This window comes from Mytilus californianus, unplaced genomic scaffold, assembly GCF_021869535.1.
Source record: "Mytilus californianus isolate M0D057914Y unplaced genomic scaffold, xbMytCali1.0.p SCAF_33, whole genome shotgun sequence".
NCBI lineage: Eukaryota > Metazoa > Mollusca > Bivalvia > Mytilida > Mytilidae > Mytilus > Mytilus californianus.
The window spans coordinates 2,450,380-2,473,899 of record NW_026262683.1 but is presented as its reverse complement, the minus strand read 5'-3'; the positions used below and the strand labels follow the sequence as shown (position 1 = coordinate 2,473,899).

General features: G+C 31.2%; 1 long non-coding RNA gene across 2 annotated transcripts; it reads left to right on the top strand.

Annotated features, from left to right (window-relative positions):
• The first annotated feature begins 11,490 nt into the window (after positions 1–11,490).
• Positions 11,491–14,721, top strand: LOC127736554 (uncharacterized). 2 transcript variants are annotated; one of them, XR_007999019.1, is made up of 4 exons: positions 11,491–11,764; positions 12,953–12,993; positions 13,644–13,712; positions 14,602–14,721. It is a non-coding gene; the product is annotated as an uncharacterized LOC127736554 (long non-coding RNA). The 2 variants fall into 2 exon arrangements; XR_007999018.1 differs by lacking the exon at positions 12,953–12,993 and having other exon boundaries at positions 11,494–11,764; positions 13,603–13,712.
• Positions 14,722–23,520: the final 8,799 nt, after the last annotated feature.

Sequence of the window (23,520 nt, the reverse complement as noted above, 5' to 3'; positions counted from 1 at the left end):
TGTTGCGATAAATTGTAGATAACAATTAAATTAAAATGTGATGATAATATTTACACTGTCATTTCAAACTTCATGTTTAATAATATAATAAAAAAAATATGAAACAATTCAATTGAGAAAACATACGGCCTAATTTATAACAATACAATTAAAGAAAGACAAATATAACAGAAACGAACTAGCGGGTATTTGAACATTTAAAGATTTAGATATCTTCTAAATTAAAATTAGTTTTTTATATAGATGCTTATCTCGATCTATAAGATTTTGAGGCATGTCTGATTTTTTGATAATATTTGAAATATCAAAGCATCGTGTCAGAATATTTTGTCGCCAGTCTTACTTTTACAATGTTGTATGTTGTTTAATAACCCTTGTTTGTGACTTTTTTACTTTTTGTTCATGTTCTCATATAGTACATTTTCGTGTAACATAATGCAAATTGAAATGCTGTGGACCATTGATTGTTTGTAAATATAGGTTATTTTCGAAATATAGATAAGTCAGTTATGATTCCTACCCAGTCAATTGTATTTTTAGTAATGGTTATAGATAAAGTTAAGGCTTTCTTTTTTATAACCAAAAGACGAAAGGAAAAGTGTTGTGCTCTTAGAGAATTTATCCTAAAAACCCATCTTTTCCCATTACTATTCTCCAGAAATTTGTAAGAATATGCATCTGAAGCAAAACGGTATACTTCAACTTGTAAAAGGGCAATCTCAAAGGCTATTAAATGTCCAATGATAATAATTAATAGACAAAGCTCTACGAAAAGAGTTAGATCACTGGAGTTCATACATAACAGGACAAAGCCTTTCCCTTGGGTTAACGAACGTATTGTCTTTTTCTCTTTCTTCGGACGCGTTAGACTATAAATTGGGAGCTATTTTTAATAATGAAGGAGTTAGACATGATTTTTCTAATTATCCATTTTTAGATGGTGACGTTCCCTTGTCACCATCTAAAAATGGATAATTAACGATAGGAAATGAAAAATCATCTCTTTTATCATATATTTTAGTATTAAGCTTTCCATTAATGATATAGATATCAAGATCGAGGAAAGGGCAGTGGTCATTGTTAGTATTAGCTTTATTTAAAGTAAGTTCAACAGGATAAATTTCTTTAGTATACATACTGAAGTCGTCATTATTGAGAGCCAAAATATCATCCAAATATCTAAAAGTATTATTAAATTTGTGTATCAGATGTTGTTTCGATGGGTCTTTGCTGATTTTTGTCATAAATTGTAACTCATAGCAATACAAAAAAAGGGTCCGCAATAAGTGGTGCACAGTTAGTCCCCATTGGAATTCCGATAACCTGACGATATACGGAATCTCCAAAGCGAACAAAAATGTTATCTAGTAAAAATTCAAGGGCATATATAGTATCAAAGCATGTCCAATTGACATAGTTTTTTTGTTTATTGCTACTAAAAAATGACCTAAAAGAGTTTGAACATATATATTCACATTCTGACTTTTTAAATGCCCATTTAATTAGGTGTGTGATTTTTTTCTTAATGAGAATGTGAGGCAATGTGGTATATAGGGTAGAAAAATCAAAACTTTGAACAGATTCAAAATCACCAATATATGCAAGTAATTTATCAAGTACTTCCAACGAGTTCTTGACACTCCAAAAGTAATTAATTCCACTATTTTCGAAGGCCTTATTTGAACAATTTATTATCAGGTTTTTGATTGTACCAAGTGTACTGGTAAGAAGAATAGACAATTTAGAAGTGGAACAATGGCTTGAAGACGAAATAAATCTATATTTGTAAGGTGTTTTGTGTAGGGACTTTCATTGTATTTGGTTCTGCTTGTAAAGCGGTAGCTAAAAGTTTATGTTTGTTACAGATGTCGTTTTCTGAAAATGGAGTCAGTTGGAATGTTGGTGAATTGGTGATTTCTTTTTTCAGAACCTCAATGTAAAATTTACGTCAAACAATAATAATATTATTAGCAGCTTTATCGGCCGGGACAAAAACAAATTCCTTGGCTAGTTCTTTTAGTTTATGTTTGATACGAGAAATAGGTTTATTGTGGTTATTGTTAAGAGTAAAATGTTCTTTAAAATGTTGAATACGTATATCAACTATGTTCATAACTGAATTAAAAAAAGAGTCCAAAGATTTTTTGTCAGCTTTTTCCCGTTTTATCCATTTCAAACAGTAAGTATGGAGTGAGTCGTGGATAATATTACGACACTCATTCCAATTAATAATTGACGGGGGACGATATTTAGGTCCTTTACTGAGGAATGATTTTAACTCTCGGTCTTGAACGATGTTAAGATCTCCTGTTATAACATGGGAAATGGGTCCATAAATGTATTCGGAATTACTGCAATTACATGAAGTAGGTGTATTTTCACTGATATTAACATCTTTACACAATTGGCTATAATTAAACACAAATTTCCGGGTAGATTTCTTGTAAATATAACAAATAAGAGGGAGCTCAGTATTATCAAAATATCCCGGAATTTGTTCTTTAACAGAATGGTCGTTATACTTTTTGACCAAATTCACAGAATGGTGGTTAATGATCTTAAACATGTTTGTTAAGAACCTATAAGGACTTATGAGCTAAGAGATTGACATAAAGTATGCATGTTACTGAAATAGTTTAGTGATATGTTATGACTTGTTGTGTTATTAAAAATACAATTTACAAGATTAGAGTTAGTTAGAAATTGAAGAATTCGTTAATTTCTATAATCAATAAAAGCTGTTTGGTTAAAATGCCATTTTGATTATTTTAAAGATACTTACCGAGGCTCGGACTTTAACATTCGATAATTTAACTATCTCGATTGGATAAATCCGATTACCCACTGGTACCAATATGATAATCTATATTTATATTACCTTTGTGGTATGGCAGGCTAGCACTGTAGTACAGTAGTGAATTTGGTCAACGAGTACTTCTTAATTCAGTAAAAAAACTTTATTTTTGACGCCATTGATCTATTATTATATCCTATAGGAGAGGAACTTGTAAAAGTCAAAATTCACTTGTTTTCCAACCCTAAAAAAATTGTCATATTGCAATGTTTATGTTAAATATTGTTGATACTAAGATAATATTTTTTCATTTGGCAGACTTTCCCTTAATACCAAATCTTTTATTCCTTCCACAATAAGAGATTGGACTTAGCTATGTCCACATTTTCGCAACGTCTACTTTTTATTTATGAAAGAATTGAAAAACGATAGTAAAGTTGAAACGTTTAATGTGTAAGGTCAGAAAAGATTAAATCTTAATCAAACTTAATTGCAATTTTCGTTCATTCTTAAACTATTGCTTTTTTCGAGCCTTCCTGTCAATGTGGGACAGATATTGAGAATATACATCATTTTATTTCGTTTGTCCAAAATGCACTTCACGTAGAGAAATTTATTCAATAATCTTATAAAAATAAGGAGATGTGGTATGATTACACAACTATAAAGAATGTGGCGGGGTTATACATGTTTGTGAGTGCTTAACCCTTCTCTAACCTGGGACAGTGGTTTAACAGCACAACATAAGACCAAATCTTGATAAACTGTTAACACAGAGATATGTCTCGCCTATTTGTTATTTTGATAATGCAAATGTTAAAAAGAAAATAGCAATACTTTAACATGTAAGTTATGCAAATATTCAAAGTCAATGAACCATGACTGAAGGTACAAGGCTACACAATCTCCATGGAAATGAGATGTGCCAATGCTAATACAACTGCAAACCAAATACCATTGACTTTTCATAAGTCGTTCCCTTTAAACCAACCTAAACACAAACATTAACTTGAAAACTATGTAAAAGTTTCAAAGTCAATAAACCATAATTAGGGGTGGGGTTATATAATCGCCATGGAAATGAAACTTGCAAATGCCAATACATTTGTCTATCATTGACTTAACATTAGTGGTTCATCTTAAACTGAACTAATCACAAACTAAAACATGTAAACTAAGCAAAAGTTTCAAAGTCAATAGACCATGACTGAGGGGTAGGGACCAAATATTCTCCATGGAAACGAGATGTGCTAATGCTTATACAACTGCATACCAATTGTCATTGACCTACCACTAACAGTTCCCCTTAAACTGACCTAATCACAAACTTGTACATGAAAACTAAGCAAAAGTTTCAAAGTCAATAGACCATGAATGAGGGGGCGGGGCCAAATAATCTCCATGGAAATGAGATATGCCAATGCTTATACAACTGCATACCAAATATCATTGACCTACCACTAGTGGTTCCCCATAAACTGACCTAATCACAAACTAATACATGTAAACTAAGCAAAGTTTCAAAGTCAATAGACATTGACTGAGGGGACAGGGCCAAATAATCTTCATGGTAATGAGATGTGTTAATGCTAATTCAACTGCATACCAAATATCATTGACCTACCACTAGTGGTTCACCATGAACTAGACCTAATCACAAACTAATACATTGTTGACGCCGCCGCCGCTGCCACCGTCGTCGTCGTCGCCGACGCCGGAAACAGCATACCTATGTCCCGCTTTTTGACTCTTTAATTTCATCCTCTATAGAGACGGTATCCACCCTAGTCAATATCTAGCCCAAGTCTGGCTACGAGAAATTGCAAAACGAATCAAAATTGATTGTTGGGAATAGATATAAATCAAGAGTTGGATAGTTTATAGTGAATGACCAGTACGCATGGGATGCCAAGCTAACAGATCTTTCTAAACAACACCAAAATCTTGAATAATATCTAGGCTAACACTGCTAATATCTATTATAACACCTTGAGATAGAGCTGTCTGTAATCTATAACCGCTTACTTTCTACTATAGGTTGCATTTCTGTAAATATTGACCATGCAATTTCCCATAGGAACTCCTTTTACGGCTAAAGTTTTGAAAAAAATCATATCCTAGAATGGAAAGTTCATATGTACTGCAATTTTTTTCAAAGGTCAAAATATAGGGCTGCGGCATATTTTCAACGTTTATATGCCCCGAACTTCTAAGAGTTTAAACTAACACTAAATTTCTTAACTATCGCTACCTTGACTGTAGGATTACCACAGATTTCAATATAAACAATATACATATGTATATTTACTGGTACATTCCCAAGTTATGTCTCAATGAGATGAAACATAGAGATCATAACTGGGAACCAGTATAAAAACAAAATTAATTATCTATGAATATTCTATATCTCCCCAAAAGAGGCGTGGTTTGAGAAACAGCTATATTTACAAAGTGCAACCTATACAAACATTTATTCCAATAGAAAACTCTCTAAAAACGCTTTTTCTCACATTACTACTTATTTATCAGAATTAGAGCCTTAAAAAATTACTGCAAAAACTCTAAGTTTTCTTTTACTGTACATTTTATACCCCCTCCCCTGTTTCAATTTTTTAAAGAATTTGAAAACAAGACCTAATTATTGCCAGCTTACCCTATTTGCATGTTTTCTGACATGAAATCCCTAGAACCTGTTTAAAACTGTTCTGAAAACATATTAAAAGCATTTCAGAATACTGTAAAATTTATGTAATGTTTAGCAGTCAATCATTCCAACATTCAAGTTTATATAAAGTATCCAATCCTGCCTGTGTCTCCAGTCCACATTTTACTGTATGCCTATTTGTCAATGAATGTTCACAATTTCTGCCTCAAATGGTCAGTTTAGAATTCATGTCACAACAGTATCATCTCTAACCATATATCTGACATAATTTAGCTAATATATGAGCTAGAAGTGTTAAAACAAAACCATATTTGCAATAGTTGTATGTATGCAGATACCAGTCTGATGTACAAATTGGCTTAAAATTTTAAAGAAATGACTGCTAACATCTGATTTTTGCATAACTTCCAAGCACAGTTATTGTTTTCTATATAAAGACCTTTAAAATCATAAAATCATAGCATTCAAAAGTTAAATTATTTGTTTTATGACCCAGGGGGTAGGCAATTTTCTCTGTTTTTTGCCCCTGTGGCCTCAAATTTCCTAAATTATTCTGCTGTTTCTAGCAATATGGAATATTTAGTACATATTTATGAAAGAACACACTATTTTAAGTTGAGATATTTTTGTATTTCTAGCTTTGTATTTTTTATGCCGCGGTGACAAAAAAGCAGATTTAGGCGTTACGGCTTACTTTTATGTTATCGACAGGACAAAAACACCCCACCAATAATATTCAGGAAGGATCTATGAGTTTCAATGAATGCGAAGAGTAAATATAAGCACTTCTTAACAATTTAACTTACAAATATGCATATATTATGAATTTATTTTGCATTCAGGGCTTTAAGTAAGCTATGCATACTGTAAACTGTGAATTTATGCTGAGTCATCATAGTTAAGACCCAGGATTTTCTCAATCTTCATGAAATATTTATAAAACTTCATATTTGAGTTAATTCTTTAAAATCTGTGAGATAAACCAAATTTGGTTAAATTCTACATGTTCTCTTTTTTCACCCAATATAGGTTGCATTTCTGTAATTATTGACAATGCAATTTCCCATAGGAACTCCTTTCACGGCTAAAACTGTTCCACTTTACTATATGCTTTCTCTATTTCTTACAATTTCTCGGCTTGAAAATGCAATAGAAAAGAACATTCTACAATGGGAACTAGAAATTGAAAAAGACTTCACAGAATCATTTATAAACAGAATAGGAAAAATCTTAAATAAATATAGCTTACCAAATCCAAAAGATATTATAGAAAACCCGCCATCAAAATACAAATGGAAAAATATGCTGAAAAGATCCATAAATAGATACTGGTAAATATTTGGAAAGAGAAATGCTTAACAAAAACAACAATTAAATACTTGTCAATCCAAGAAAACCCTACTGAAAACCCACACAATATCTGGAAATCTGTCAGAAACAATCAGAATGACATTCGAACAGCAGAGGTCAAAAGTAGGCTAATAACCGGATCCTACATGCTTCAATCATCTTAGGCAAAATTTAGTAAAAATCAAACTCTGGAATATGTGAGCTCTGTACCAAAGCTGAAGAGGATATAAAGCACTTTTTGCTTGAATGTGAGGCTCTGACGAGTGTTAGACAAAAACAGATGAACAAGATTTTATCTTTAACCGTGTTGAATGGGAGAGATGGTAAGGTAATTATAAACAGGAGGCTGTGCTTCAAATTATAATGGACTGCTCAAAGTTATCAACAACTACCTTATCTCATCTAAAAACAGATGACCTGAAAGAAATAAAAAAACATTCTCAAAATTTCTGTCACCAAATGCATAAGAAACGCACCGAACTACAATCACAATGATACATTAATCAGAGGCTGAATTGAAACTGTAGAAACATCTAAGTGCTTTTCCTAAAGACACTCAACAATATGAATTTACATTTAAACAGCATCAATATTACTGTATCGGACTATACGTACTAATACAATGCATATACAAAATAGGACAGATGGACCAAGCAGTCTGCATGGAATGCCAAGCTAACTGCTCCCATCTATGACTAGATCTGCTGCTTGCATCTAATTATATGCTTAGACTATGGCAGGGGGTCACCATATTTCCAAATTTTACGACATATAATAAATTTATAGTTACTGATATATTTTATTTTTGGTTATCTCGTCTAAAGCTGATACCATACTGACTTAATTTATTCCCTTTTTTATGTTTTAATTAACTTTATTTTTATCTTTTTATTTTTTATATTTTAGTAATTTTTACTTTTAAAACATATGGTATAAACATCCCTCTGTCTCATTAAAAGAATCTTAAAGATTACTTGAATCCTAAATTTTAACCTAGGTAGAACTATAAATGATGTAAATAGCACATAATTATTAATATTTATTTTTAAAATCCACAGTTCTCATCTGTATATAAAACTATTAAATTTTAGCACCCCACCACACTATGTAAATATCTTTGTAAATATTTGTTGAGTGCTAAACCTATATCCCAAGTGGGAGTGCTCCGATATATAACGGAGGAAAATGCCTGTACAGAACAGAACAGAACAAAAGGACGCTGCCAGATATTGTCAGCAATACTTTTTGTTGTTGATTTAACCTTACAAACAATATCCAGGGCATATGAATCAACAAATAATCAATGAAATGAAACTGGCAACTCACACAAATGCTTTATTGTCGCAGAAGTCAACGGAAGCCCGCAATGAGAACGGTTTCAATCTTTTGCTGACGACAACTTCAAAATCTACTCATTTTGATGACAACTTATGAACTGAGAGTGAGCACTGTCAACAGATCAAGGAAACTGGAGATCTAAGGTAAAGCATTACGACTTAAAACAAAGATGTTCACATTTCATTTGGTTAATATGGTATGATGATCATGAAGTTGAATATGGATCAATATGGTGTTCAAACTTAGGGCAATTTTAGTTTACTACAGGGGAACCTGTAAGGGTAAAGTATCTTCTTTTATTGGTTATGGTAAGTTCAGGGTCACGGTCAGTTTAGTTTTTAGGAAACAACCATTTGATATTTGTTTGGGGGTGGGGGTTGACGGATAGAACTATTTTTTTCATTTTGATCTGTTGCTACGCATGCTTAATTTTTACTGGCAAAGTTTCATTTTTACTTTGTACAAAGTTTATTCCTGCATTTTGAGTTGCAGAGAATAATTTTCCTCCTGCCTTGGGCAAAACCATTTCTTTCAGCTCTTACCAGCCAACGGGGGAGGGGGGGGGGTTCTTCCTGTGAAGGTATTACCCAGAGCTACAGCTGGTATGGGTCACTTTTTTTGGAGTCAAATATATCTATGGGGTGCTACGGTGAAAAATTTTGTCCTGCATTTTTTTTTAGTTGTAATCTCTGTCCTGCCTTTTTTTTTTCACTCTAATCGGTCCTGCCTTTTTTATTAGTTTATCCCGACTTTTATTACATAAATTGTCATCCTGCCATTTTTTTATTTTTTTTTTGCAAAGTTGCTCATCCTGCCTTTTTTTTCACTCAAAACTCCTGTCCCGCCTTTTTTCAAATTTCATCCTTGTCCCCCCCCCCCCCCCCCCCCCCCCTAAAAATCAAGTTGTAGCTCCCTAACACTACATTGTATATACAAACGATGGCTATTGGTCTATATTGTGTACAGCATGAAAAATATCATTTACCAGAGTAAAAATAGAAATTAATATAGTAAAATAAATAAAAACAAATGATCTTAAACTGATTTAATACCTGACATGCCTGACCCAAACTTATATAGACATCAAAGTTAAACAGGTAGAAGTAGTTTGTGTTCAACCTCTATTCAGGTTTAGTGTGTTTCGACTGTTAAAAATTTTGGCCTGGTAAATTCCAAGTGGGCCTGTAGATTTCAGAATGTACAGGTCCCCTTGGCATGTGCTTTGAAAAAATAAGCAAAAATACTGGTTAGGATGTCTGTAAAAACTGTGTTTTGGTCTTTTCATCACATAATATGAGTCACGGATCCCATCTGGCTAACATCTCATTGAAATCAGATGTCATGATAGCTGGGAAATATACATGTTTATAATTGGGTTTTGATTCTCAGTTGGACGGCAAACGATTTAATGGCTTCTAAGGTCAAGACATTGGTCACGTGACAAAAGGTAAGAGTTTACGGTTTTTTGGTAAACGTGCATGCCTGGTGGTTTTTTGACTCGTATCGTCTTATTTGTACTCGTACATCAATAAAAGTCAAAGCGTTCAATTCTAGATTGAATAAGCTTCATTATTCTTTATAATAATTATTAAAAAGTGTTGTTAAAGTATTATAAATTTACGAGTGAAGTGAAATTTTTTTTCTGAAAATTTGCGTAGGTCCACGGAAAATCCTTAATTATTCCTTAAATAGGTATGGTAACGTGTTGAGGGGTATAAAATATGAAGCAAAACCATTTTTTACGTTAAATTATGATGATAATCGATCCTAAATTCACTGGACACGAAATTGTGTCAGCTTAATCGTGGCGAAGTGGAGACCAAAGGGAGATAACTCCGTACACGCGTCGTAGGAAATTGCAAGTTCACAACAGTAAATTCGAGTAAAATTAATGATTGTAGTTATATTTCGACACTTTCTTGAATAACCATTCAATATTTCATGTTCCTCTACTCTTGTAACATTAAAATAGTCATGGAATGGTTGAATGTGGCATTTTTTCAAGTACCCTAAAACAGGTTTTTTAAAACTTCCAAAGAAGAAAATTATAGATAACTGACTTTTCTCTGAAACTTGAACTTATTTGTATATTCTCAAACACCCTTTTGGTAGATGGAATGATACAAGTCTTTGTTTTACTTTCTTTGTATCAATATTCTTAGAAAGGATATGAAAATAAACTCAGTGTTTGTACATGTTGGTTGTTTATAGAACAGTTTGTTTAAATATATTAAAATTTCACTCTAAAATTAGACTTGAATTTTTATATTTACATAAGTATCTAACAAAGAAAGTTGTTAATCTGGCGCACTGAAAATGTTCCATCAGAAATGAGATTTAATAAAGTTATTTAGACTGAAGAACTTATAGATTGTCACTTTTTATGCTGATCATATGGGGAAAAAAAGAGTAATATTATAAATTCTAACACAGCATCAATTGTGAAACAATAGTTCTCTCCTTCAGACATTTTATTTTTCAAGATGCGAGGCTTGCCGATCAATTTACATATTTAAGATTTCACTGTTAAGAGTGGAAAAATAACTTATTGACAGATTCTGTATGGGAAAGTTTCTCTTGATATTTTTAAACAATACATTTATGTTACCAACTACATTGTATCTTTGTTTTTCTACTATCCCAGCAAACACACAACATTTTAAAAACATTTTTTAAATGTCATATGGACGTCTCTCACAAAATATTTCAATAAGATATCATTTAAACATAAAAAAAATGTTTATTTTATTGTTTTTGAAATGTTTTATTTCTAACATTTAAGTAAAATGTTTTTACAACATTAACAAAATATTATTTGCTAATATCTTTTATTCATGTTCTCGAACATTGTTCTAAAATATCCCGTAGATATTTTATAATATAAAAAAAATAATATTTTCTTCAATTGGTATTTTATATTTTAACAGCATTTAAAGTAAATATTTTCCAAATATCCAAAAAACATTCTGCAAAAAAATGTTTTACAGAAAACATAGTTTTGCTATTTGCATAAAATGTTTTATAACGTAAAATTAAAATGTTTTACATAAAACATCTGAAAAATATCAGCTAAATGTTTTCTATAAAATATTCTGACATACACATTACTTAATAGTCTTACTGATATTTTATGCAACATTTTACGGATATGAAAATAACATTTTATTTAAACTTTATTAAAAACCCCACAAACAACGTTTTGTGGAATTATCTCGTTTTTTTCAGGATAAGATATTGTACATTTCATCAATATCATGACAAGCAAGATACTATGGTTGAATCTTGAAGATCCTTGAAGTCAGATTTTATTCCTTCTTATATTAAAATTCAAAAGAGTCAACATTAAATTAAGCAATAATGTATTAATAAACAATCACCTTTCTTTAATGTTTATTCATTTCGTTCGTGTATATTTTAGAAATTAAGAAATGAAAACTGTAACTGTACTAAGTTCAATTTTCGTATCGTTTATATGCCTTACGGAAAACCGACCTTTTCCGGAATCGACTTTTGTTTTATCACCGGAAATGATTTTGAAATTTGAATTTCGAAACGAAGACAGGATATCAACAAAGAGAGCCAAGAAAATTGTTTGTTACGCGATATATACTCACTTGGTAAGAATGATTAATCTGTTAAGGTGAAACTTGTGCATTCATTGTGTGTGTTCAATCATAATCGGAACCAAATTACATCTGTTTCTGGAGGTGCGGATGAAGGTTTTGAAAAAAGGGGGCCCCTGCCCAAGGCAAGCAAACGTTTGGAGTGATACTTGTAAAAAGTCTATACATTTATCTTATAAGTAGCTCCATAAGGGGATCGGGGCCCTAAATACGCCACTGTTCAAGCATCTACATTCACCAATTATGAATTTGTTCATTGATATAAAAAAATTATAAGGATATGTGGCTTGTGTGTTTGATTTGCCAATACACCTTATCGCTATTTGTCCGCCATTACTGGCCATGGACATCACAAAAGTTCCCGTAAAATGTTGACGTCATATTAGAAAATATTTGACACCACAATTGAAAGTAATACACCTTATCGCTATGCTATTTGTCCGCCATTACTGGACATCACACAACTGTCACAAGTTCCCTTAAAATTTTGACGTCATCATAAAAAATATCTGATGCCACAATGGAAAAGTGATTGTTGTTTGACGTCAAAAGTTCAAGCAGGATAGATTCTCGGGTCAAGATGGAATATCGATAAGGTGTATTATATTGTATGACGTATGCTGACGTAAAAAGTTCAAGCGGGACAGATTTCCAAATACTGAAATAGCGATAAGGTGTATAAGACAGCTATCCACCAGAATTTAAATGACTTGGATAAAAGAAATTATAGGTCACTGTACGGCTTTCAAAGCTGAGAAAACCAATGCCATATAGTCCACTTTGACAAACAAATGTTAAATTTTTATCAACACAATTGAAACAAAACAACTAACTGCCTACATTAAATACACATTATGAAAAAGAAATGTGACAGACATAAACCAACAACAACTATTGCAATAAGCATGACTCAATACCTTGTTTCTGAGGCACACAAACAAGTTACAATAACACTAATATAAGCACCATTTGAATATGGAGATTTTTTTTTCTAATAAAATCAGTGTATGTATGTATGTATTTGCAAAACAGTAAAATAAATTTACCTTAACAGCTTAATGAACATTACAAAGACTATGTAAGACTTCAGTATAAGCAAGATAATATAAACTGTTGCTTAAAATTATATTTATTGCTTCATACACACAATGTACATACAATGTATCTTTTATTTTTTAACAGGAGCTGAAAGAAAAGCCACAAAGGACAAGTTCAATATGCAGGTTTACAATTTAGAAGTGGCGCAGGTTCTTTGGAATGTCTACAACCTTTTAGGAGAATTTTTTTTTGAAGTAAGATTTTCATACAGAATTACTGTTTTTCCATATTTAATTCAAATATTTAGCATGAACAATGCATTACATTCAAGAATACAGAAAAGATATCTGGATATTTGAATAAATTATTTTTTTTGTGACAAAATAGAAACAAGTCGTTTATTTAAATCAATCTTTTAGTCCAATAGTGTGCTTTCATAAACAACATATTTGCTTTCCTTTGAAGTATTTCAAATGCATATAAACAACTCATTTAATGACATCTGTGTGTTTCTCGGAAGTTAAGTTATATTATTATCATCGTTGCGAAAACAATGCGTAACACTTCGATAAGTTATTATGTGCCTATATTATACTTCTAGGAGATTTTTTTTCTAGTAAAATCAATGTATGTATGCAGAACAGTAAATTAAATTTCCCTTAACAGGTTAATGAACATTACAGAGACTATGTAAGACTTCAGTACAAGCAAGATAATATAAACTGTTGCTTAAAATTATATTTATTGCTTCATACACACAATGTACATACAATGTATCCTTTATTTTTTAACAGGAGCTAAAAAAAAAGCCACAAAGGACAAGTTCAATATGCAGGTTTACAATTTGGAAGTGGCGCAGGTTCTTTGGAATGTCTACAACCTTTCAGGAGAATTTTTTTTTGAAGTAAGATTTTCATACAGAATTACTGTAAAAAAAAAATTGTTATTCCATATTTAATTCAAATATTTAGCATAAACAATGCATTACATTCAAGATTAAGGGCATACAATACAGAAAAGATATCTGGATATTTGAATAAATTATTTTTTTTGTGACAAAATAGAAACAAGTTGTTTATTTAAATCAATCTTTTAGTCCAACAGTGTGCTTTCATAAACAACATATTTGCTTTCCTTTGAAGTATTTCAAATACATATAAACAACTAATTTAATAACATCTGTGTGTTTCTCGGAAGTTAAATTATATTATTATCATCATTGCAAAAACAATGCGTAACACTTCGATAAGTTATTATGTGCCTAAAGTATACTTCAAGGACTGTATCATATGCCCTTAGATACAAATGACAAGTTATAAACTATGTCACTCTACAGAGTTTAACACTTAAAAAGGACAATAAGATGTTTAATGACATTATGTAGCAGGGCTTTTAAAGGCCCCCTACATGATACAATGCATTTAATGAAAACTAAAAAAAAAACAAGAAAAAACAACAGCCTGATTTATACAAAACAATAAAAGAAAAAAAATATGATAGACAACAATCAACGAGTATAATGAAATAAGACTCTTGACTGGACACATATCTAGTCTAAAGTTTTTTATGTGTTTTTTTTTTAATAACTAAATGAAGTTCAGCGTGGCATATTGCTCTCTCTTAACACGGTCAGCCATTTGTCGTCCCCTTCCGACAGACTATCATCGTTATTTGTTTCAAAACTTTAAAGGGGGGGGGGGGGGATGTATATCCTTCAGGCAACGTGAATCGTTCTATAATAAAGGAATGTGCAAGAAGTTTATATATGAATGTAAGATTAATTTTTTTTTCAGAAGCATGGCACAGCAAGAAAAAGATATAAGACACGACAAGACATTCCAAGTGATTTTGAATAAGACAATTGATTGACTTTTTCAATGTATTCTTAAATAAATCAAATAGTTGATGTAAAATGGTGTTTTGTTCTCATCTCTTCAGCCAATTATCAATGATTATTGACTTAAGATGTAACCCTATTAGAAGTGTAGCGTTTTATTTTAGAAAGAGAAGTTGTATAGAAAAATCTGAATTTGGGACAGAAGTTTTAGTCAATGTTACTTGAACTTAAAAATGTGTATAATGTTTGCATAATGTCCAATGGCATATATATGTCATGCATGTTCAGGTTGACATATGCATGATGTGTATAAGATAGGTTATAATAGTTGAGAGTGAAAAACTAAACATTATACCATTGTGGTTGGAATGTGGGCTTTCTTGCACTGTCTGTCGTCTGTCCACCTATATTTGTCGGATTTTGTCAAACAAATATTTTCATCACTGTTTTCCCAAAACTGCTGATAAAGATGAGTTCATATTTAATGAGCTGCTGGAGTTGATAGTGATGAACTGTGATGTGTGAACATTTTTGTATCTGGCACCTGTTTCATATGTTTCCTGTTTGCTTATACATTGTATTTCAAAATGTTGAATGTTCTCAAATTTTTCATTACTTTAATTAGTAATGCTGATGAACAGAATGACTTCATATTTGGTAAGTGGCTTGACCATGATGAGTTGTGTCTGCCATTTTGGATGTGTCAAAATTTGTAGATACTTCTTGTTTTTAGAGACTTTGAATTGTGAATTTCATATGCTTAGCAAAACAACTGATTTATTCTTGTTTGTATATAGAATTAATCACTGTGTATAAATTAATTTAACTAATGATTTGTTATTTAAAAAAGCAGGAAACTCAATCAAAAGTACGGAAATTTTTATATTCATATGATCCAGATATCAACCAAAAACATCTTCTTAAAACATTTTGAAAACATTTTTTAGGCACAGTCTCACTTGCAAGAAAACATCCAAAAAACATTTTTGTAACATTATTTGATGTTCATGATGTTTTTCAAACGTTCAGAAAATATTTCTAGAAAATATTTTTTAAAAGATTATCAAAATGTTTTATACGCCATTGTTTTTCACATTATCATGATATTTCTTTACAACATTTTAATTATATTATGCAAATATTTAAGAAAATATATTATAAAACGTTTTAGCGATATATATTCTACCATACATTTAATGTTTTTCTCACGTTTTTTTGTAATATTTTCATGACATTAGACACAACATTTTAAAAACATTTTAAAGATGTTTTTGTGTTTGCTGGGATGATCTGCAAAGAGATGGGTTCTTTATGTGTGACCTCAATGATCGTCAAGCATGATTATTGGTAGCCTTTATTCCTGATGTAACAATGGAAAATTCTAAGACTTTTAAGCAGATCCAGGTCTTTTATAAAGAGAGGGTGGATTATTCCTAATTTCCATATACAGAAAAAACATATTTCATTTCATGCCAAATAATTACATACAAGAGGGGTTTATCAGCCATTTGTCAGCAGAACTTGTGTTACAATAGAATTTAACTTTGCATTACATCAAAATACAATATGGAAAAAAAGAAAATGTAGACAATACATGCTCCAAAATTGTGAACATTTACATTGAATGAAAAAAAAGTCAATTTCCAGTGGACAGAAGTACAAATTTATTTTTATATTATACCTGCTATAAGATACAGTGGCGGATCTCCCGGGGGTCCGGCGATTGGAATCCCCTCTTTTTATCGACAACCAATGCATTTGAATGGGGACATATAGTTGGAGTTGAGTCCTTTAATTAAATTATTGATTGAATAATGAATGATTAGCTAAGCTGATCTGTAAATAAAGTCTGAAAATGCTTTGTTTAAATAAAAGTGTGTTATTATGTCATAAAATATACTGAATCAACTTCAAATTTAATCCAAATGCATATTGAACTGCTCTAAAATGCTACAAAACAAAAACCTGAGACTACTATAACATAGAGATTGGTCACTTCCCATGTTATAGTAGTCTCAGACAAAAATAAAGCTGACTTAAATACATGTACAGTATGTTCAGAAATTTTTTAAAGAATGGACAACAATGAGATATTTATTTTTCTGATATCAGAAAAAATCTCCTAGTATCAAATCAGAATGCGAGTTCTTTTTATTGAGATAATCAATTTAATCACATAATTTACTTTAATAAAAAACCTCATGATAATATCTGAATTTACAGTCATGACTTAGCTTGTCAACCTCTACACTTAAAAATTTAAGGTTCCTAGGCCTAAAAAGTGGTTGAAATACAGACAATTTTGGTAACTTTTACAAAAAATCTCTTTTTTATGACATACATTACAATTTCAGAATAAGCTGCATTAAGTTATATATGTATCACATATAAGAATGCTAGTTTGTATTAATATCATGATAATCATGATTATTGCAATAAGTTGTTATTATTCAATTAATTAAAAAAACATCAATTAGTTTTGAATTGATAGATCTGAAACTAGTAAAATCATTTTAAATGTACATACATTTGTTTTTTTAAACATCTTTATACTATTCATTAGGGAACTTATTCAAATATATTTTGTACAAGACAGTCATGACAGTTCACAATTACAGTGGTCATTATAAACATAATGACACAATTTACATGTATATAACCAAATTTTACTGTTGATATATGTAAACTGAAATCATTGCAGAATTTTTCTTTCAAATGATTTAATGTTTGTTAGTCACTTACTTTAAATACTTAACCTGTACTAAAATAAAGAGATGTGGTATGATTGCCAATGAGATAAAAGTATAGAAACTATCCATCAGAGTCCAAATGTCTGTTAGCAGTTAAATTATAAATCACTGTACAGACATCAACAATGAATACATTTCATTGTTATCAGGCAGCTGAGGAAAAAGAGTAATGATAGCTTTTTAGCTTACTACATGTACAACAGAATATAAGAAATATAATAATATAAATAAGGAAATAATAGAGACAAAAAAGACAGGACTTAGCCACTGGACTATATGTAAAGTGTTCCCTTACTAATCCATAGAGGAGCTGCTGTATACTTAGAAAAAAGGATGTTGAGGACTTGGCCACATCTATTAGCATTTTTAGACACAACATTATGGTCAATTGCAATCTGCCCTATTTGCTCCAACCTATAATGAGTATTAAAATTAATACCTACATGTAGGGTGGGAATTAAACCCATGTATGTTCATTTACTCTATTGTTCTCTATGTACATACATGTACATGTATATGAAATATATCAAATGCAAAAAAATGCTGGAATGTAAATATGGTAATTTACATCATGTACATTATTACAGCCTCATTTTTTAAGGACCTAGTAGTAGTAAAGGAAGTCCCTGGACCTAGCTAGACCTATTTCTTAGGCATTATATGACTCTTGAAAGTAGTAAAATGAAATTGTAAAATTAATTTTATCTGCTGTTAAACAATAATAACACGATAATGGTTATTTCTAAGTATTTAGAAACAACAACGTGCAATTTAGGTAAACAAACATCAATAATCTACCACGTGTTTGTCTGCTGTGCTTGAATATTCAAAACGACCCATCAGGTTTATTTACACGAATTTTTGCTAAAGCAGACAGTTAAACATGTCTGTTTACCTTATAAGTTCTATAAAAAATGCATTTGCTGCTATGACTTGTGTATGCATGGAAATATAATGAACATAACATTGATTATTTACCGTAAATATTGAATACACATCATTCCTGAGCTATACACACAAAACACATGGCTCTTTTGTAACGATGGATGGTAACGTATAGCCACTTTATAACAGTAAATCCCATTGGATAAGCTACCCTACACAGTACATAATATGCAAATTAATGATTGGATACGAATTTGTGTCAGCTCTCAGATCGATGGAAAAATGTAAACATTGGAATCCGCCATTTTGACATAGCAAACAAACTAATTTTGAATCTTGGATTAAAGGACATTGCGCACATTGCCAGCGTATCATGCATAACTAGTCATGTGCAAATATATCTTTTTAAAATTAGTTTTATACACTTACTTTACTATGTTTTAGTTAATTTAATGTTTTAATTTACTACAGAACGGAACATCGTTCTCAAAGACGCCGTAGAAAAAATTATAGGTGTCGCTGTTTGTGGGCGTAAACATTTTACATACGGGTACTTTTTTTGTCGACAAATTGACCTCTATCTGTCAGATTCAGGCGTTTGCCGTTCAAATGTCTTTTATTAAATATATATGTGAATGGGTAGGGATTTTCACATCAACCAATATATGAATGGGAGGTGTTTTTCAAACCCCAACAAAATGTCTGTTCCCAAATTTGTAGGTTGAGACCCCCCTGCGTACCAGCCAGGACAAGATATGGACAACTTTAGAATTCGTCGCTTCCCCATATATTTCCTATGTCACAATGCTTATGTTGTTATATCACAGTAAAAACTGATTGTTCGATGTAATTCATTATTAAAAACCAACTCGAGATTGGTGTATGTATTTTCAAAATCCTATGTATGAATATTCAAAATCAATACATGACAATATAATAGCATTACAAACAGGGGGACGTGTCTTGGGTCCTATGATATAAGATATAAGATATTTATAAGTATAAAATCCAAACAAACGAACTGCTACAAAATAACACAAATATACAATAAACATTACAAGTATGTAAGATTTACAAAAATTAAAATCAATTAAAGAAAATCTAAGTTTGCTTGTTTGTTTTTTCTTCTTTAATACTTTTCTTAAACCCTAGACAACATGCCTCTCCTCAAATTAACATAAAAATTGTTATGTTTAGAGCAGTAAAAAGAAAATGCTATGAAGGAACATAGGAACAGAAAATCTGACTTGATTTTCCATTTTTTTTTTACGGTCAACTGCCACCGACAATATTTATTTATTGTATACATGTACATGCTTTGTACATTTGGTGAGCAGAGCGAGTGTAAAAAGATTGTACGTTTTCATTATTTTGAGTCAGAATATATATTTTCATGTGTGATAAGTCAAGTATATTTAGTTCCAACTTAATAGGTGCCAGAATATTTATTTCCAAAATGTACCAGCACCCCACCCCTTTTAGAATCAATGGTCGTCCCCTAATCACTGTTTGAGATTTTGCTACACTTTACCTATTGACATCAATCAGACACACATTGCTTTTGTTTTGTGACGTTAAACATTTTATCTAATATGACGGTAATATGTTAAGATCCGTCACTTATCTACTTCCTGTCTGCTGTTTAAATAGATATAAAAAGATGTGGTATGAGTGCCAATGAGACAACTCTCCATCCAAGTCAAAATTTATAAAAGTAAACCATTATAGGTCAAAGTACGGTCTTCAACACGGAGCCTTGGCTCACACCGAACAGTAAGCTATAAAGGGCCCCAAAAATTACTAGTGTAAAACCATTCAAACGGGAAAACCAACGGTCTAATCTATATAAAAAACGAGAAACGAGAAACACTTATGAACTACATCAACAAACGACAACTACTGAACACCAGATTCCTGACTTAGGACAGATGCAAACAAATGCAGCGGGTTTAAACGTTTTAATGGTACCAAACCTTCACCCTTTTTCTGAAACAATAGTTTAACATCACAACATAGAAAAACACACTATAAAATATCAACTGAAATAGCTTAACTCAATCAAAGGACATATTAACACCAGTGAACATACACTGAACAAATAAATTTGACCTATGATACAATGTAAATACAAAATAAATAAACTAAGGGAAGAATAATAAAAGTAACATGTTATACCGGTATGAAACGTTAAACAATTTAAGAAAAACAATATGTTCGAACAAAATATCAGCCATTTACAATTTCTTTAAACACAGGTAAATGAAAATAATTTTGTTATTAGGTTTACGTGTACAGTTCCAATAGAGAAAGGAAATATTTTTACAAAATAAATAATTTTGATGTTCATAGTACGAAGTGAAAATTTATAGTAATACCAAACACTTATCAAAGCTGGTATATAGACCAGATATAACCCTGAATAACATTAAATAACAACAAAGCATTACAATACGTATCAGCAGGTCAAATAAACAAAAAAGTACGATTTGAGAGTACTCGCAGTTACTGACAGCTAGTTAAAAGCCAAAACAATTAATAATAAAAAATCATGCATCAGAGACTAAAATCAACTAAAACACATCCCAGGGATTTAGTATTTTAACGTCATGGACAGTCAAAGAAGACATGACTTGTGCAATGCCAAAAATAAATGTATCGACAGACAGTAGGATAGTTAGGAGTTTAACCTCTTTATCGATCAAAATGAACGTGGGTGTGTCTTTATACATCCCGTTTGAAAAGAATACAAATTTAGTTATGTTTTAATTTGCTGATGACAAAATCGATATTAGTGCCAATGTAAACTATATTCAAAGATCTAATTACAACATTGGTAAGATAACCTTTACTAATAAGTTTGTTTAAAGGTTCGATGAGTTTACACGGATCACATAGTGATTTCCGCGCTTTAAGTACAATATTGCCGTAAAATTTAGGATGTGAAATACCGTTTTTAATCAGTTTTCTACAGGTACAGCCAAATTTACTAATCAAATCTTTGTATCTATGAAATAACTTAGTAAAAGTTTTACGTAATTTATGGTAACGAAATCCCTGACTTAATTATTTACCAGTGATGCATTGATTACGTTCGTTAAAATCTATGACATCACTACACACACGGGCATAACGAACGAGTTGGGATATATAAACACCGTATGATGGAGCCAAAGGAACATCCCCGGTTAAAAAAGGAAAATTAACAATAGGGAATGAAAAGTCGTCTCTTTTGTCGTAAATTTTCGTATGGAGTTTTCCTTTGGAGAATGAAATGTCGAAATCTAGAAAAGGACAACTACTGCTGTTTATGTTAGATTTAGTTAAAGTAAGTTCTATTGGGTAAATTTCGGTAGTATATTTAGAGAACTCTGGATTATTTAACGAAAAAATATCATCTAGATAACGGAAGGTATTGTTGAATGTATCAACCAAATGTAACAATGACGTGTCTTTACTGAGTTTGGTCATAAACTGAGATTCATAGCAATACAGGAATAAATCTGCTATTAAAGGGGCGCAGTTAGTGCCCATAGAAATACCTACTACCTGTCGATACACTTTATTGCCGAAACGTACATATATGTTGTCCAGGAGAAAATTTAAAGTTTCAATCATATCTTCACATTTCCAGTAAATGTATCTAGCATACTTTCCTTTTTCGTTACAGAAAAATGCTTTAAACGAGTGTACATATTTGAACACCATCTTATTTCTATGAAAAGTAATCACTAAAATCTCTGTTCATTCTGTCTTTAACATTGGTTTTTCAAAAGATATGAACGAAAAGGGACTTGTCTGGCATGAAGGTCCATCCATATAAGACCCAAGAAAATGGTAATTTCTGGGAGTACATGTACTTCAAATTTTGACATAATACATGTAAATTTATAAGAGAAATAAATAAAATCAAGAAAAATAAATGAATTTGACAACATATGAGCTGCTTCGGATAGTAATGACCTTATGCAAATGAATAAAAAAAAATACATCTGTTTACCTATTTCGGGTTGACAAAATCTATATGCAAAGTCTGTCACTGTTTAAAAATTGAGTTGACACAAAACAGACTAAAATTCATCTTTTATTTTCGTATTTGAATGTTCCAAATTCAATCAAAGTCTTATACATGTACACATGTACATGTAAACATGCACTTGCATTAGGTTGTCTTGATTTCTAATCCGACGCAGCTCATATATAATGTTATTTTTATATCCTGAACACCATTCTTTAAACCTACATGTACATGTAAGTTATGATGTTATGTCAAATTTAAGGTCACGTATGAGAACTTTAAAATCTGCACTAAATTTGGGACCAAATGTCCACCTTAGTGCCACTATTCCTTTGTCATTCAAGAAGGTATTACATTTATAAAAATGCACTTACAAGAAATGTTTGTCAGATTTTTTTTAGCCCACCTGGCCCAAAGGGCTAAGTGAGCTATTTTCATCCCTTTTCGTCCGTTAACTTTTCCAAAAATGTTCTCCTCTGATACTACTGGGCCAAATTAATTTTACCAAACTTGGCAACAATAATTCATCATTGGAATATCTATATTGAAAAATTTGCAAGGGGTTCCACGGAACCCTCTGTCTCGCCTGCGATTGCTGCTGTCAGTGACTGTGTAAAAGTGTAATATTGACTTAAAAAGTGAGTCAATTTATCAGTAAAATACAGAATTTAAAAAAAATATATATATGTATATATGTATATTAGGTATGGTTTTAATTTACTGATAACAAAATTAATGTTTATACCAAAATAAAATATTCAGAGATCTAATTTAAGTGTTTAATTGGTATAAATCTTTTAGAATAATTTCCTTGTTCTATATTATCATTATCATGGAGACTGCAATGATAAATTATAAAGCAATAAAATTTCTGAATCTCACCCTTGCACAGGCCAAAAATGCTAAGTCCGTGGACTCACCTTTAAAAAATCCTTCAAGTGTGAACCCTGATTGGTAAGGTAGTATTTGATGATTATTTTACAAAAATTATATCCTGAATTTTATTTTTAGATAACAGCAACTGTATGAAGTATTCCATGAGTCTGACGCGGTTTATAAATACATTGTAACAGGATTTCATCATTGAATCAACATCTTATAAGGATATACCATGCAAATGTATGAAGGAATCCATGGTTACTAATAGCAAATATATGCAGGATAGAACTGTTAAACAATATCACAATGTGACAGACATACAGTGGTGTATTCAAGAGATCAAAAG